Below are 13883 nucleotides of genomic sequence, written 5' to 3' on the forward strand. Positions count from 1 at the left end.
TGGTGTGGTCCAATAAACTCCACCTTGGGCACTCCTTCTCCAAGAGCCTAAAAGAGAGAGGGGACTAACCAGCAACTCTCAGACAAGCAGCTGTGACATGTGATCACAATAAATTGACGGTGGCCACAGTTTTGACAGCTAAAATCAAAACAACAGAACAACCAGAACAAGTTTTTGGCTTGTGGCTGCAATGAATTCCTTGGTGGCTGCACGCAGCCACTATTATTGTCTTTGAGAGTCACTGCCCTAAGAGATGAATTCTTTAACAAGTGAACAAATAATTCAAACAGAAATTGAAATTACATTCCTGAGAGGGGTTCAGCAGCCTCTTCTTCCATTAGCAACAGTGGGAGTTACCATGCTCTGCACATTGCCCAGTGATAGCTCTTCTTCCTTCAGCAGACAGCTCTGCTGTAACTGATTGCTTCACAATGTCATCCCAGTTTTCCTCTTTTGGGTACCAGTTGCTGATACGTGTGAATGTGCTGATTTTTGGGCAAGTTTCAGCCTAGAAGAAAAATCCTATTACACAAAGCAAAATGGAAATAGCAGGGAATTAGATATCAGATTTATGAGGTGATAAGCAAAATTTTGTTGAAAAGTACTTACTGTGTAATCATTTTGTGGATAAGCTTGTTCTTTCAAGAAGAGAGAAAAATAAGTCATTCTAGGATCTGAAACTATTCAAGAAATCAAACTTAGGCAGTTTGAGGATGATAGATTAGTCAATATGAATTCTGAAGTACAGATAATTAACTTTTCTCCAAGGTAGGAAAGAGAGAGAAAAGTTTTTCATTAAATGTATTCAGTGGGTGTGGAAAGCCTCCTGCAAGGAATAACATGTCCTTTGAGTCTCTGTCGTGGTAGCGTGGTACTGAAAAACAGAAGGGGTGAAGGAATTGTGAACAGCTGGTGAGTGGCAGTCCTATACCAAAAGAATGAAGTGTGGAGGAGGGGAGAAAGCAATTTAAAAAACCAAAACAACAACAAAAAAGAGCTCAAATCTTAACGACAGTAAAATAAAACCCAAACAGAAAAACAGAACTGAAGTGTTGGGAGTGTACTGTCAAGCACCAGCTTCTCATGGATTGTAAGAGCAACAGAAGCCATTGTTCTCTGTTGGGGATGGGAACCATAAAAAAGAAACTGGGATGGGAACCATAAAAAAGAAACTGGGCTGCTGTGTGCTCTCAATCACAATTCTCAACTAAGCCCAGCACAACTCTGGCTCTTCAATATGCTGGATGCTCCACAGAGGGTGAGTGCACCCCTGCCTAGCTGGGGAGATGATCAGTGGGCATTCACCTTCCTTAAAACAAACAAACAAACAAACAAAAAAAAAACAACAACAAAAAATCCCATCAGTTAGAATGTAATCACTTCATCAAGGCTCTCAGGTGAGACATAAATAATTGCAGCTCGGCAGGGCGGTGGGGCTGTGGGGCAGGCGGCCAGGCGCGTGGCACAGCCCGGGGCCAGCTCAGGGAGAGGTTGGGCTGGGTGCTCGCAGGCGGCTCCGGGCACGCAGCTGGCACACAGCTGGCACACAGCTGGCACGGGCTCAGCTCCGGGGCCCCTGAACTCACACAGCTGGCACAGGCCCTGCCCCGGGGCCCCTGAACCCACAGCTGCTTCCCGACAAGAGGGAGGCAGAGGTTCGCGCCCAGCCTCGGGCGACGTGCGCTGGCTTTCCTGGCGCGCTGTGCCCGTGGATTACAGAGATTTGTCCTTGCGTGCTTCCACCTGGCACGGCAGAGGTGCGGGCTGTGCCAGGGACTGCTCGTGGCTCGGGCAAGCCCGGCACGTTCCATGGGACGAGGGCACAGCCCGGCACAGGAGCTGGGCACGTACTGCACAAAGATGCTTAAAAGCTGAGGGGGTTTTGAGAAAGGGGACACTGAGCACACAGCCTCTGACCAAGCAACAGCAGCGCTGTGTAAGGCTGGGACAGACATAGGCAACAAGGGAAAAGCTTTTCATCGCTTCTCACAGTAAAAATATGAATGGATTTCACCTGAAACAAGGTCAAAACAAACAGAGAATGTTTTCTCTCCCTGTATAGTATCAATTATAACATAAAGAAACAAAGCTAGATAAAGGTGGTCTATAAGTGCAATTCAACACAAAGATATGGATGCAACATGAACTCAGAAATTCTTAAATCACAGAATGCCAGGTACCAGGAGGATGCATAGGAAGAATTGGCTCCCTTTGCTAGCCCTGTTCTTACACTGACCGCTGTTAGAGGCTGGAAAGGTCTTCACTGAACACAAGTCTTGTTTGATTTTTCATTTCTCCTTTAAAGCTTGACATTCTTAGTGACTAAAAAAGAACCTGTCTTTGAAATAAATAAATAAATTCATATCATATGTATTCAAAGTCCTGTGTTAACCTTACTGCCACATGTTTTGACATTCACTATTTTTAAACTTTTTAAAAGGCTTCTGCTCGGGGATGGGCTCATCTTTTTCAGGGCATGATTGACAGGGGTTTATTTCAAAATACCTCCCATTAAGGGGGGAAAAAAAGAAAAGAAAACTACCTTAATGGTGAAGCAGGGAATGACAGCAGCAGACAAAAGGTCGTTGCTTCTTTGTTCTTGAAATCTGAGGAAAATACACAGAACTCCATTGTATGACTTTTTCATGCACAACATTGTCTCCCTTGACCCCATGCACATCTGCAGCCTGAAGTCCTCTGTTATCTCTGGATAACAGCTGTTGCATCACTGATTATTCATCAGTTCCACTTTAGCCTGCCTAAGGTGCTGTGAAAAGAACACAAGTTGCTGAGTTTACTAAGTGAATTCAAGATAAAACCTACCCTTGCTGGGGAAAAAAATAGGAATAACAATGGATAACTCTTACTGGACATTTTGTTTGGTCATCTGTAGCACATAGGTCTATATTTTAACACGCTGGAATTGAAGGATCACTTTAGAATTTCACAGAATCCCCTAATTTTCTCACCTAATTCCTTTATACTTTTCATTTGGCTTTGGAGAGCAAAATGCAAGGGCAAGGAGCACATGCAGTCAGCACTGGAGGAACAAGCAAGCCCTTCAGTTATATGATGTGCAGAAGCAGAACTTGCAGAGCAATGAATTAGTGAGGATTTCCAGTTAAAAGAAGGGGGACAAAGAGGTACCAGCACAACCCAACTCCTTGGAATGCAAATACCCCTTGATCTTTATTTGGGGCAGAGGAAGTAATTTCTCTCCTGTCCTCTCACACTTGCTATGGAGACCACAATTCAGTATGCACCTCCTCCCCAGGTAATTCATCTTCTGGCCTCTTCCATCACCACCTCCCCCAATCATTTTCCACCCCTGCCACTCCCCAGTTACCAATGCTCATATTCCCACATGGGTGCTAAATCCCATCAGTTTTTCTGTCCGAAGGATAAGGTTGGAAGAGGATTTCTTTGATCTCCAAGACTCTTTCATGGGTCATTTGAGAGGTGAGGATAGAAGAAGGTGAGGATTTCCAGTTTATCAGCAAGGCACTGATGACCACCAGATTGCTGGGAATATAATAGTGGATATTCCTGAAAAAAAAAAAAAAAAAAAAAAAAAAAGTTGTTTGCAGCCCAACACTAAGTTGTTAATGAGCTCCTGGTGTAAATTCATGGGGTGCAGGGACTACCCCTAAGCAGGTGGCTCTGCAGTGACATGCAGCCTCAATTTATTTACTTACAAGTAAGCTGCACAGCTCCTGTCACTGAAATATCTGCATGCTAAATATGTGACTTTAGATTGGTGTTATGGACTCCACAACGTGCTAGGCATATTACCAGAAATACAAAACCCACCTTGTGGACTGCAAACCACAGAAAACAGTTTCTGTAGGAGCCCCAGAGGAGACGTGGGCTATATTGTCAGGTGGCCCCTGGTCCTGGTGGCTCCTTTGCCTTGTGGCAAAGCATCAGTAAAGCAGACTGTTTGGAAGTCACCAGGCTTTGACGTCTCCAAACACGAAGGTGCTGCACAGGCACAAGTGCCACAGGTAGCTGCAGTTTGTCTGTGGGAGTTGTGAGTTCTGTGGCTCAGGTACAGGATGCCTACACCTAAGTCTACAGCAATGATACAGAGTGACTGAGCTAAAGGTACATATTCAACCTTTGTTCTAAATTCCCAATTTGATTGCAAAATGACTCTTTTTCATGCTCTCAACTTGTCTTTTGTGTTCTCCAGTTCATCTGCATCATATCCTTTGCAATTATATCACACTCCCTTTGTCCATATGCCAAGAATTTGCCAAGGACTTGCAAAATCCTCATTCCTGATTGTTTACCTGTTTGGTACAGCATTTCTGCCTTTCTTCAGAAAGCAACTCTGCCATAGCCTCCTTCTGTTGGGGAAAATTATGCAAATTGCATAGATTAAATTGCTGTATAATGGTTGATCAGCTTTTCCTTATTGTTTGCCATTTGCTACACAGGATTTGCGTGCATTTAAGAGTTTTATGTGTTTAATAGCTATTTAAGTAGCTTAGCATAGCTAATACCTTCAAGCAGTTCTGCCCCTGCAGGCTGAAGAGAAGTAAAGGCTACCTCTGGCATTGGTGGTTTTGACTGGGGGAGTTTTAAAAATTATTTTTAAGTTTTGAGTGGTGAGGATGTTGGGGGTAAGATGCAGTGACTGCTGACATTGTTTGGAGAGAGCATTGCTGTTTACCAAGACTCTCTCTCTTTGATAAAAGGAGCTACAAAGCAGACCCAGCTCCCACTGGAGGAACGGGTCCAGCAGGATGCGGGTCTCCAAATTCCATGTTTTCTCTTACAGGCTGTTTCCACTCATGTACATGCAAATGCTTGGATGCACTTTGGCACAAGCACAGGCTCCTATTCCGGCTCGAGGCTGGTTGCAAGAGAACACAGAGGCATTTCCTCTCAGTTGCCAGATCCTGTTCTCGTTAACATTTTGCCAAAGCATTAATCATATCCCAAATCCCACGTGCCCCCGAGCAGACTCTCCCCACCAGCTGCCTCATCCCCATTCCTTGATAGACAGACTTCCATCTCTCCCCCACTCCTTACACATCCCCAGTATTTTCCAAGAGCTGCAGAGCAGGCAGGACAGGAGCAATGAGTGCTCTGCTGCCATCGAGGTGGCTTTTAGGCCATGGAGCGGAGGCCACTCCAGCGCACTCGGCAAAGCACACAGAATCCAAGCAATACCTACGCCTTTTCTGCAAGCAATTAACTGAAGAAGTCAGGTTTGGTTTTCTTAAACAAATTAGCCTTTTAGTATTGAGTTATATACACCGTTGAGAAAACAGAGAGTAAAGTAAATACGTCCTTGAAAAGCAGCCCTTCTCCCACGCAGCCCTGAGAGTGCTACTCACACATTTGCCCACTGCAAACAGATGGGCCATTTTCTTGTGTCTCTATTAGGTAATAGGCTCAAGCTGTGAACAAATAAAGCCGAAAACACCCAATATGCCAACGTGTTAATTTTGTCTTCCTGTAGGTGTCCCTGTCGATTGCAAAATTGAGGCAGCCCCAACTTTTTCGTTTCTTTTTTTTTTTTTCAACAAAGACAAGTTATAACCTTTTTCCTTGGCAAAATAAATTCTAAGCATTTTTCACAGTAACACATACATAAAAGCTGTTGAATAAGCCATATGTGAGAAACAACAAAACTAACTCTCACAACTTGATGGTCTGTCTGTAGCTGTGTTATTTATTTAGATAGCTGGACTCTCCATTGAAAAAGTACATCTCTACACACATTCTTTACCAACCCAAAGTTTTAACTGTATGCTCAGAACCACTGTAGCCAATGTGCCTATGAGCACACACGGTATATATAAATATTTGTCACTTGCATGAGGTACATGATGCACTTCACTGGGGCGTAGCTCAGGGCAGCATCTGGCTCAGGCTCCACAGATCCTAAAACTAGTAACATGTGTGAATTGTTCATCATTACTTTTATGCACAGACTGTCCCCATGCTTGCACTGGAACTGCCAGAAGGTTTCCACAGGGAGCAAAATGGAAGATGACAACTCCTGAAGAGGTCTAGATATTAACTAAAAAACCCCAAAAATTCAATATTCTTCTTCCAAGGTACTCAGTCCAGTTCTGCAGTTTTACTGATTTGGCCTAGGGAGTCTTTCTCCTTGCAGAGTCAAATTCTTCAGCCCAAGGAGGAGCAAATGCTCAATGCCACAGGGATTTGTGTACTTCCCAACACAAATTCAACAGTTCTTAATGCACTCAGGCCTGTACCCAAGAGATATAAAGGTGCTTCTCTTTCTTTAAAGCTTAACCTGATTAGAGTCACCCCTATGACTCTTAATTTACCACTATCAAACTGCCTCTCCTATTGTTGTAACCTTTCTGTCTTTCATGAGGGCTCTTTGGAAGCTTTTCACATACTTGTTAAATGCTCTTGGTCACAAAGCCTGCTCAAAGTTCCCTTGATCATGTCATTGCTATGGTGCAAAATTGAATTACTTTTACAATGCGTGCTGTACCCTGGCAAAGCAAAGCTTTTCCCACAGTTAACAGAGGTGGAAGGCCTCAAAAATAAATGAATAAGGGAGGACCAAAAGAAGTGAATTTTCATTAAAAGGGGGAAAATAACTTTTTCTTGAAATGCAGGGAAGGCAAACTCAAACAGCTCTTTAGTGAGTGTCTGCCAGACACATTATATCACTGTTTCAAAAGAGAAATGGACAGCTGGGGAGGGGTTAATAAGAGGGAAAAGTAAAACATTTAAAGTTTGCTTGATTGTTTTTTTGTGGTGGTTATAGAAAACATCTTGTCTCCCAAGAAGAATCAAGAACATGAACTCCTTTTTTGTTTCGGAAAATGGCTGTGGGATATTGTAGGGCTGTGCATCACAAAGTTAGTTCTCACCCTTATTTGTGTCTTCTTTATAGGATTGGACATCAAATGAACGAGGTTATCCAAACCAGAAATAAGTATCAAAACTAGGCAAGCATACACTGAGAGCATATTCCCCATACCCCCAGAAGAAACCCTCTCATGCATCCCTTCCTGAAAAATAAGCCAGGCTTTGTTACTTGTATTGTATCACCTAAATGAAGGATTTTGATTAGCCCTGCTTGTTCCAGATTCTTGTTACACTGTGCCACAGCAAGGCCAGACTGGCAGCCCCTTGCTCCCTGCTGGAGATGGGAGAGTGCCCCTTGGAAGGCAAGGCACAGAGACTCCAAAGGAGAATCCAAGCTTTGGGAGAGCTCTGTGGTGTTGCGCTGCCTACAAGGTGTGAAACACCTGCAGCAAACCACAGGGACGTGGCTAACATCTTTCTGGAGTTCAGCACAGTCCTCCAGTGACCCCACTGATCAACCACTTTCCCTGGTGTCAAGAACTCAGGCTAATTTTCCTTTCCCCTCTGTTTTTGGTGCCTGACTGTTCGTTGCTATTACACTGAGAGGCTCAGGGTCCCTTCTGTCACAGCCACAAATGGTTTCCTTCACCTTTGGGTCTTCACCTACTTAGCAGCACATTCTCTTCTCAGGCCAGGGCGGGACCCCCAGGAGCTCATGGCCAGGGGGGCAGCAGCCATGGCCAAGGCCCTCACTGGAGAGGGTCCAGATGCACCCATTCTTATCTTGGGCAGCTCAGTCTTAGGGTCCATGAGGTTCATGACAGCCCTGAGTGGCTCCAGCCCCGCCTGTCCTGTAAAGCTCTGTGCTGCCCTATCATGGGTAATTAATAGTCATCCTCCCCAGTGGTGCTCTTGCTGAAAACATGCTTTTGTGAGAGCTTGGTCCTGCCAACAAGGGGGATTTCGTTGTACTATTATCATGGAAGGCGTTTGTGTGGAGCTGTTTCCACAGTGCCCTGCTCTCTGATGCGGGCACAGCACATCTGGACAGATGTGACCCCTCTGTTGCTCAAAGGGATTCCCAGTTAACCAAGCAGCAAGGAGAACAATGGGAGCAACACCCTTTTGACTTGCATGTTTTTCATCTTTCTTTTGCTTCCCCTGGATTTTCTAAGGCAGGCAGTGAATACTGAAGTGTCACCACTTGCACTTAAAGCCTTTGCAGGTGATGGTGTGATGCTTCTTCACACCAGCGTGAGAGGAACCCCCCAGCAGGAAGTCAGTTCTTTCAGGCCTCTTTAGAAATGTGTGATAATCTTATAGTGTATCAACACTTTCTCCCTCCCTCTCTCCCTGCCTCTAATTTCTCTTAAACAAGGCTGTGTTAGTCTCTACGTTTTGATGCTGCTGCTGACACAGCTCTCCTTTATATTTGTCTGTTTCACACCTCACTACTCAGGGCTTTGAGGACAGGTTTATGCATTCAGTCTGCACCTAGCCTGCTGTGTTGCACTCTCCATGATGCTCTTTTCCCACGTGCTTTGGAAAAGACACATTTGGTGATAGATATGCAGGCCTTTTTGTGTTCTCTTTCTTCCTTTTTTTTTTTTTCCCTTGTGCTTTACCTTCTTTCTAAGTGTTGGTCCATATTTAAAATTTGCATGTATGAATCGCATTCTTCCTATTCTTACTATGTTCAGATCCAGTCAGATTTTTTTTTTCTTAACACAACCAGCTTTTATTATGTACCATAATTCTGAAGTTTTCCAGGAAAGGAAAGCCCGAGGTTCAAGACCTTCTCTGAAGTCAATGACAATTTGAATGTGAATCTACATTCCATAGGAAGACACTTACTGTCAAAATTATGTTTGTTCTATGTATGTATTTGTTTCAATTACCAATCCACCAAATAGCCTTTGAAAGATTGTTTTATCTTGATGTGCAATAAAGTTGAAGAGTTTGAGAAGAGTTTCCTGGCCAGCCCTATTTATGTCACTGAATTTCTCTGAGAGGTTGATTAATTTGCTCATGCAATTCAGCAAACAAGGCAGCAACTTGAGTTTAAATTTGGGAAATAATAACACAGAGGATGGGTTAAGCAATATTCCCAGGGTCATGCTCCAAACAGGAATGTGCTCTGCCACAAGGCTGATTTGGAACATGTCACACCAGGCACCAATGTGCCATGATCATCCTCACCACAAAGCTGAGAGACAAGAGAAAAAGGGCTTCAGAACCCAGACTTGGGCTTGGTTGCACTCAGTGCTACTGCTCTGTTTGATGCAGATGGGAGGCAGCTCAGGAGGAATTTATGTGTGAACAGGTAAGTGTGTGGCTAAACCATCACCTCTGGGAGCTGCAGGGGACACCTCTGCTCACTCCTGACCTGTAACACCCAGTGAGTAGCTCAGATTAGGTTTGAAGTGTCTCTCTGGTGACAGCAGATAAGGTCCCTATGGCTTGTTTAGGGAAAGACAAATTATGTACAGTGAAAGGCCTGGAGGGAAGGAGGGGAAACCATAATGAGAAAGACAATACATTCAGTATTGCCCTGACCCCGTAGAAGAGAAAGGGGGCAGTGACCAAAACCCTGATCTAGATTAGATCCAGACATCTGGTTGAGGCTACAATAAGATCATCTTCAAAGCTTAAGTCCTGACTTCAATATTTGCTTTCTCATCTTGGGTAAGAGCTGGTTTGAGGGTACTGCTTCAGGCATACCTTGAATACAAAATAGTGTGAAATTCAAAGTGATAAAAATCCAGATAGAAGTAAGTCATTTGGGAGATGAGAACTTTTACCAACACTGAATGAAATTATACAAAAATTCCAATATCAGTCAAGTAGGGTATCTTAACATATTTTATTGTGGTTAAATGTCTATTATCATGGGCCTTTCCAGTAAGTGTCTTTTGGTGCATTAGAAAGAATCAGCAAAAGAGCACTTCTCATGGCTCTTTGAAAAACTCCTGATTTTTAAAAACTTAAGTAAGAGTTGGATTTCTGCCTGAAATTCTGTATCACAGATTGTGTCTCCCAGGGTGAAACTCTGTGTTCAAACATGTGCACATCTTTGCTATATCCAAGCCCTTTATTGTTATGGATTATTCTTTTTAGAGGTCCCTGAGGACTTTTAAGTAATTTTCTTATAATTAGGGGTACATGGTGAAGCATGCACACCAGCACTCAAAATGGAAATATTCCTCACAGCGCATTATCTGGCACACTCCTTCTGAGGGGTGTCTGGTTTGGGCTGTAGGGTTTTTCTAGTTCCTGTTTGTAGAGTTCGTCTTACATCAAAAGAGAACCAGGAGAAAAGGGAACAAAATCTTGAACCCACTCTCTTTCCTCTGCCATGGCTGTGAAATATGTTCCCAAGAATGTGAACAAGAATGAGAGCAGGTCAAATTATGCAGCGCTGGTATATAAGTGCTCTGGGAAGGGTTACTGGGGCATTTCCATTATTTGCCGTGGTTGCTCAGTGGTTGTGACATTTAGAGGGTGCTTTGAAGAAAACAGCCCGGCTGGGAAATGACAGCAGAGAAAGGGGAAGGCAGGCAAACGGAGAGGAGGGAAGTTCACAGAGATTTCCTGACAAGATGAAAGGGGAAAGAAAACTCAGTGAGTTCTTATTCAGAAACCATTTTGGTGGCCTCTGTTTGAATGAGAGAACTGTTTCCTAGCGTGCTTAACAACTCCTTGGTCCTGTCCAGGAGCAGGCCTCACCAAATGTCTGCTGTGTTTAACACCACAGTCAGCTTTGTAATGTGTGATGAGAATTATTTTTACAGCTGAGCTTCTTAAGACAGGCCCACATGGGTGTAAATCCTGCTGGGTTTCGCCACACCTCTGTTGCACTAAGGAGAGAAGTACTGACCTTCACCAGGATTTATAAGGTACACAAAAGTATTTACACCTGATGTTTAAGCCAAATGAAAAGCAGCCTGGGAACCTGGTCTCTCTGCAGAGTGTGCATGTGTTGAGATGAGCACGATGACAGTACTTTCCCCGCTGATTCTCAGCTCAGCTTTACATCCAAAGCCTTACACAGGCAATGATAATTATAATTGATGCTAATAATAGGAAATCTTCTGTCTTTTGCTTGTAACAAGAAGTCAACAGTGAAAAGCTTTGGTTTTTGCTAAAACTATGGTGAAATGGGCCGTGGGGTTTGAAGGAAAAGATGCCCAAGACCTTCAGCAGTGCCTCCATGCCCTGGGCAACCTGGCCCCCTCTGTTTTCATTGCAGCCCCTTTGCCCATGTGGAGCTCTTAACCCAACCATCAATACACTGAAGGTCACAATTTCCTAACCTGCCCTGTTGGCTTCCCCATGGGATTTACATGCTCCCTCCTTCTGGTGATCTCATTTCCATGTGTATGGGATGAGGTGAGAGTGTGGCCATTTCAAAGCCTCGGAAGTGGACCTCCAGCACTGGGTGCTGAGGGAGGACAGGGGCATCAGCATGAGAATGTTATCCTAACACCTTGGCAAGAATGAGAGCCCTCACACAAATGTTTATTCAGAGGCAGAGGGATGGCCCTGCTGCAAAAATAAAATGCTGGCAGCATTTTATTTTTCACTCTTAGAAGTGTGAAAGGGGGACGGGTAAAGAAATTTACAACTTGTAATTCCCCCTCTGAGACCTACAAGATGACACAGAGTTGTGGGGAAGCAAAAGGCTTTTAAGATGTGAGAGGGAATTCACTGCCCACGGTGAGCTTAAACCTGCAGCTTGTTCTTCTGACTGTGCTTGGAAAGAATTCAGGCATAAAGCTGATGTCAGCAGAGATGGATCAGAAAAGAGCAATGGGATTTTGCCCAAGTCATGGCTTTCAAAATCAAACAAGATCATTCTTGTTTGTGGCTGGAAATGCTCAGCAGCCTGATACAATCTGGCCACAGAGCTGTGCAAGGGGTGAGGTATCTACCTGGAGTTCAGCAAATCTGGTCAGGTCATGAAAGCTATCCTCTGCCTAGCAAAAGCTGTGAGGACTTATCTGGTGCTCCTAAAAGAGCTCAAGGTGTGCTAATTAGTGTTGGACACTAATGAAAGGCTAGCATGGTGATTGCTGCTGAACCAAAGCAGTGGCTGCTCCTGCTGCTGCTCAGCGCAAGGTGCAGGAGAATGCAGAGAAAAGGTCTTGTGTTCTGAACAGCACAGTTTGTTCTCAGCTCTGTCCTGGGAGCTGCCTTCAGCTCCCAAGAGTTCTCTCTCATCTCTTCCATCTATAACAGGAGCAGGACATGTGGTTTTCCACATTAACATATCACATCTTTCGCCTGGATGAGTGCACATATGTGATACTGCTAAACATTTTGCCCAATTTTCGAGACTTTTGCAAAAAAACAAGCATCGTCTGCCCCCACAACATCTCACAGGAGACCAGCCTGTAAGTGTGTTTGACATGTGCAGAGCAACAGAAAAATATAATCAGAGTATAGTAGTTTGAAATACTCCTGTAGACAGGAGTATTTCAAACCCAGAAAGTCCATAAGATTTCTCTTATCTGAACACTTGTGTCCCAAGGATCCTGGCTATGAAACTTCAGCCCATTCTTCTGTACTGAGAAGGGCTTTGACTCTGGGAGGATGATAAATTGCGGTGCCCTGAAGGAGATTAAAGCAGGTTAACAGAGAGCATGGCCTTATTTCTCACACAGTTCACACGGGTGAGTTCACCCAATTTCTAAGGTTTACCTGCTTGTCAATGATAAGCAGTTGCATTAGTTTCCTCTTTTAACCACCAGCCTCTGGCTAGCTTGTGTTACAGGGTCATGCCTCATCTCCTGATCAGCGAGTCCGTCCCACGTCCAAGCCTGACCAGCTGAGGAGGAGCTGAAGGGATAAGCCTGGCACAGTAGCTTGATCTTATTGACCAACCATTCTGGACAACTGAAAGAAATTACCACATTTATCTGTACATCAGAAGACAGTGGCACATACTTCTAACCTGTGTTAATGTGATCAGGATGAACATGAGCAAGGCCACTCCTGTGGGGCAATGTGTTGGCACGTTTAAATTTTTCATGATATTTAGCTTTTAAAATAAAAGCAGGTGATTTAATTAAATTTATGAGCATGAATGTATTGTGCTCAGATGTCACAGCAGACTATTTTCTAATCAATATGGCATATATTTTCACTTAATGAAGTCCAAAGCTTTTGGAATGGCATTTTTGTCCCATAGATGGTAACACTTCGTCTTCCTTATTTGGGAGAGCAACAGGTCCCAGAGACTTCCAGGGAACCAACAGAGCTCATGGGTTCTGCAAAACGTCCTCCCTCCCTCTACTCTGGTAAAAGACTTCAGGAAAACAATCTGGTTTCATCCCAGTGCTATCTGAGCTGCCCATTTCTGACAGCCAAAGGAAAAGCAGCACTTCCCAAGCACAGATCCGGGTCTCAAGTGACCTGAACAACCTGTGCAAGAGACTGGCTTTCCCCTAGCTGGAGCAGCAGCAGAGGAACCATGAAGCTGCCTGGGATAACACACCTCAGGGAGCCAAGCCACCACCAAGCCACCAGGCTTCTAGCTTGTGTCAGCACTGCAGGCTCCCTTTGCAGTCAGAAACAAAACAGGCAGTCAGTGCCTCTGGGAGAATATTTTCCCACCTATTTTAGGAGGGCCTCAACTGCCCTCTGAAAATACTTGCCATGTCCTGGACTGGCAAGTGAAGAAAGACAGACTGCCAGTTTGGATCTGCAGCTTTCAGACAGCCAGCGCTGGATGAGTGCCCCTAGGTATCATAGGTTAGGTGCCTCCAGTTAGTTGGTGGGAATCTGGGCAAAATACCTTTGTCAGCCTCAGAGAGGATCTTCACATTTGGAGAACTGAAACCCTTTTATAATGAATCAGAAAAAAATACCGGAAGAGTAAAATTAATGTTGCAGACTACTTATTGGACACTTAGGTCTTCAGATTGAATCATCTTCAGCTGTGTGGCAGCAAAACAAGAGCAACCAGAAATGGCTGCAGTGATTTTTGCTGAGGGAAGAAGCCTTCCAGCCTGGGCTGAGATCTTGCACACAGCCTGGTCACTCTGGCCAGTGCTAATCTCACCAGCATCGTGGAAGAT

The 13883-nt window shown here is 44.3% G+C and overlaps 1 long non-coding RNA gene across 1 annotated transcript; it reads right to left on the bottom strand.

Annotated features, from left to right (window-relative positions):
- Window positions 1–1831: 1831 nt before the first annotated feature.
- On the bottom strand, window positions 1832–4352 carry LOC134416741 (uncharacterized). The gene is made up of 3 exons (XR_010027360.1): window positions 4293–4352; window positions 3347–3546; window positions 1832–2606 (listed from the first exon to the last, which is right to left on the bottom strand). It is a non-coding gene; the product is annotated as an uncharacterized LOC134416741 (long non-coding RNA).
- Between the last annotated feature and the right edge of the window lie 9531 nt (window positions 4353–13883).

This window comes from Melospiza melodia, chromosome 3, assembly GCF_035770615.1.
Source record: "Melospiza melodia melodia isolate bMelMel2 chromosome 3, bMelMel2.pri, whole genome shotgun sequence".
In the NCBI taxonomy this organism is placed as follows: Eukaryota; Metazoa; Chordata; class Aves; order Passeriformes; family Passerellidae; genus Melospiza; species Melospiza melodia.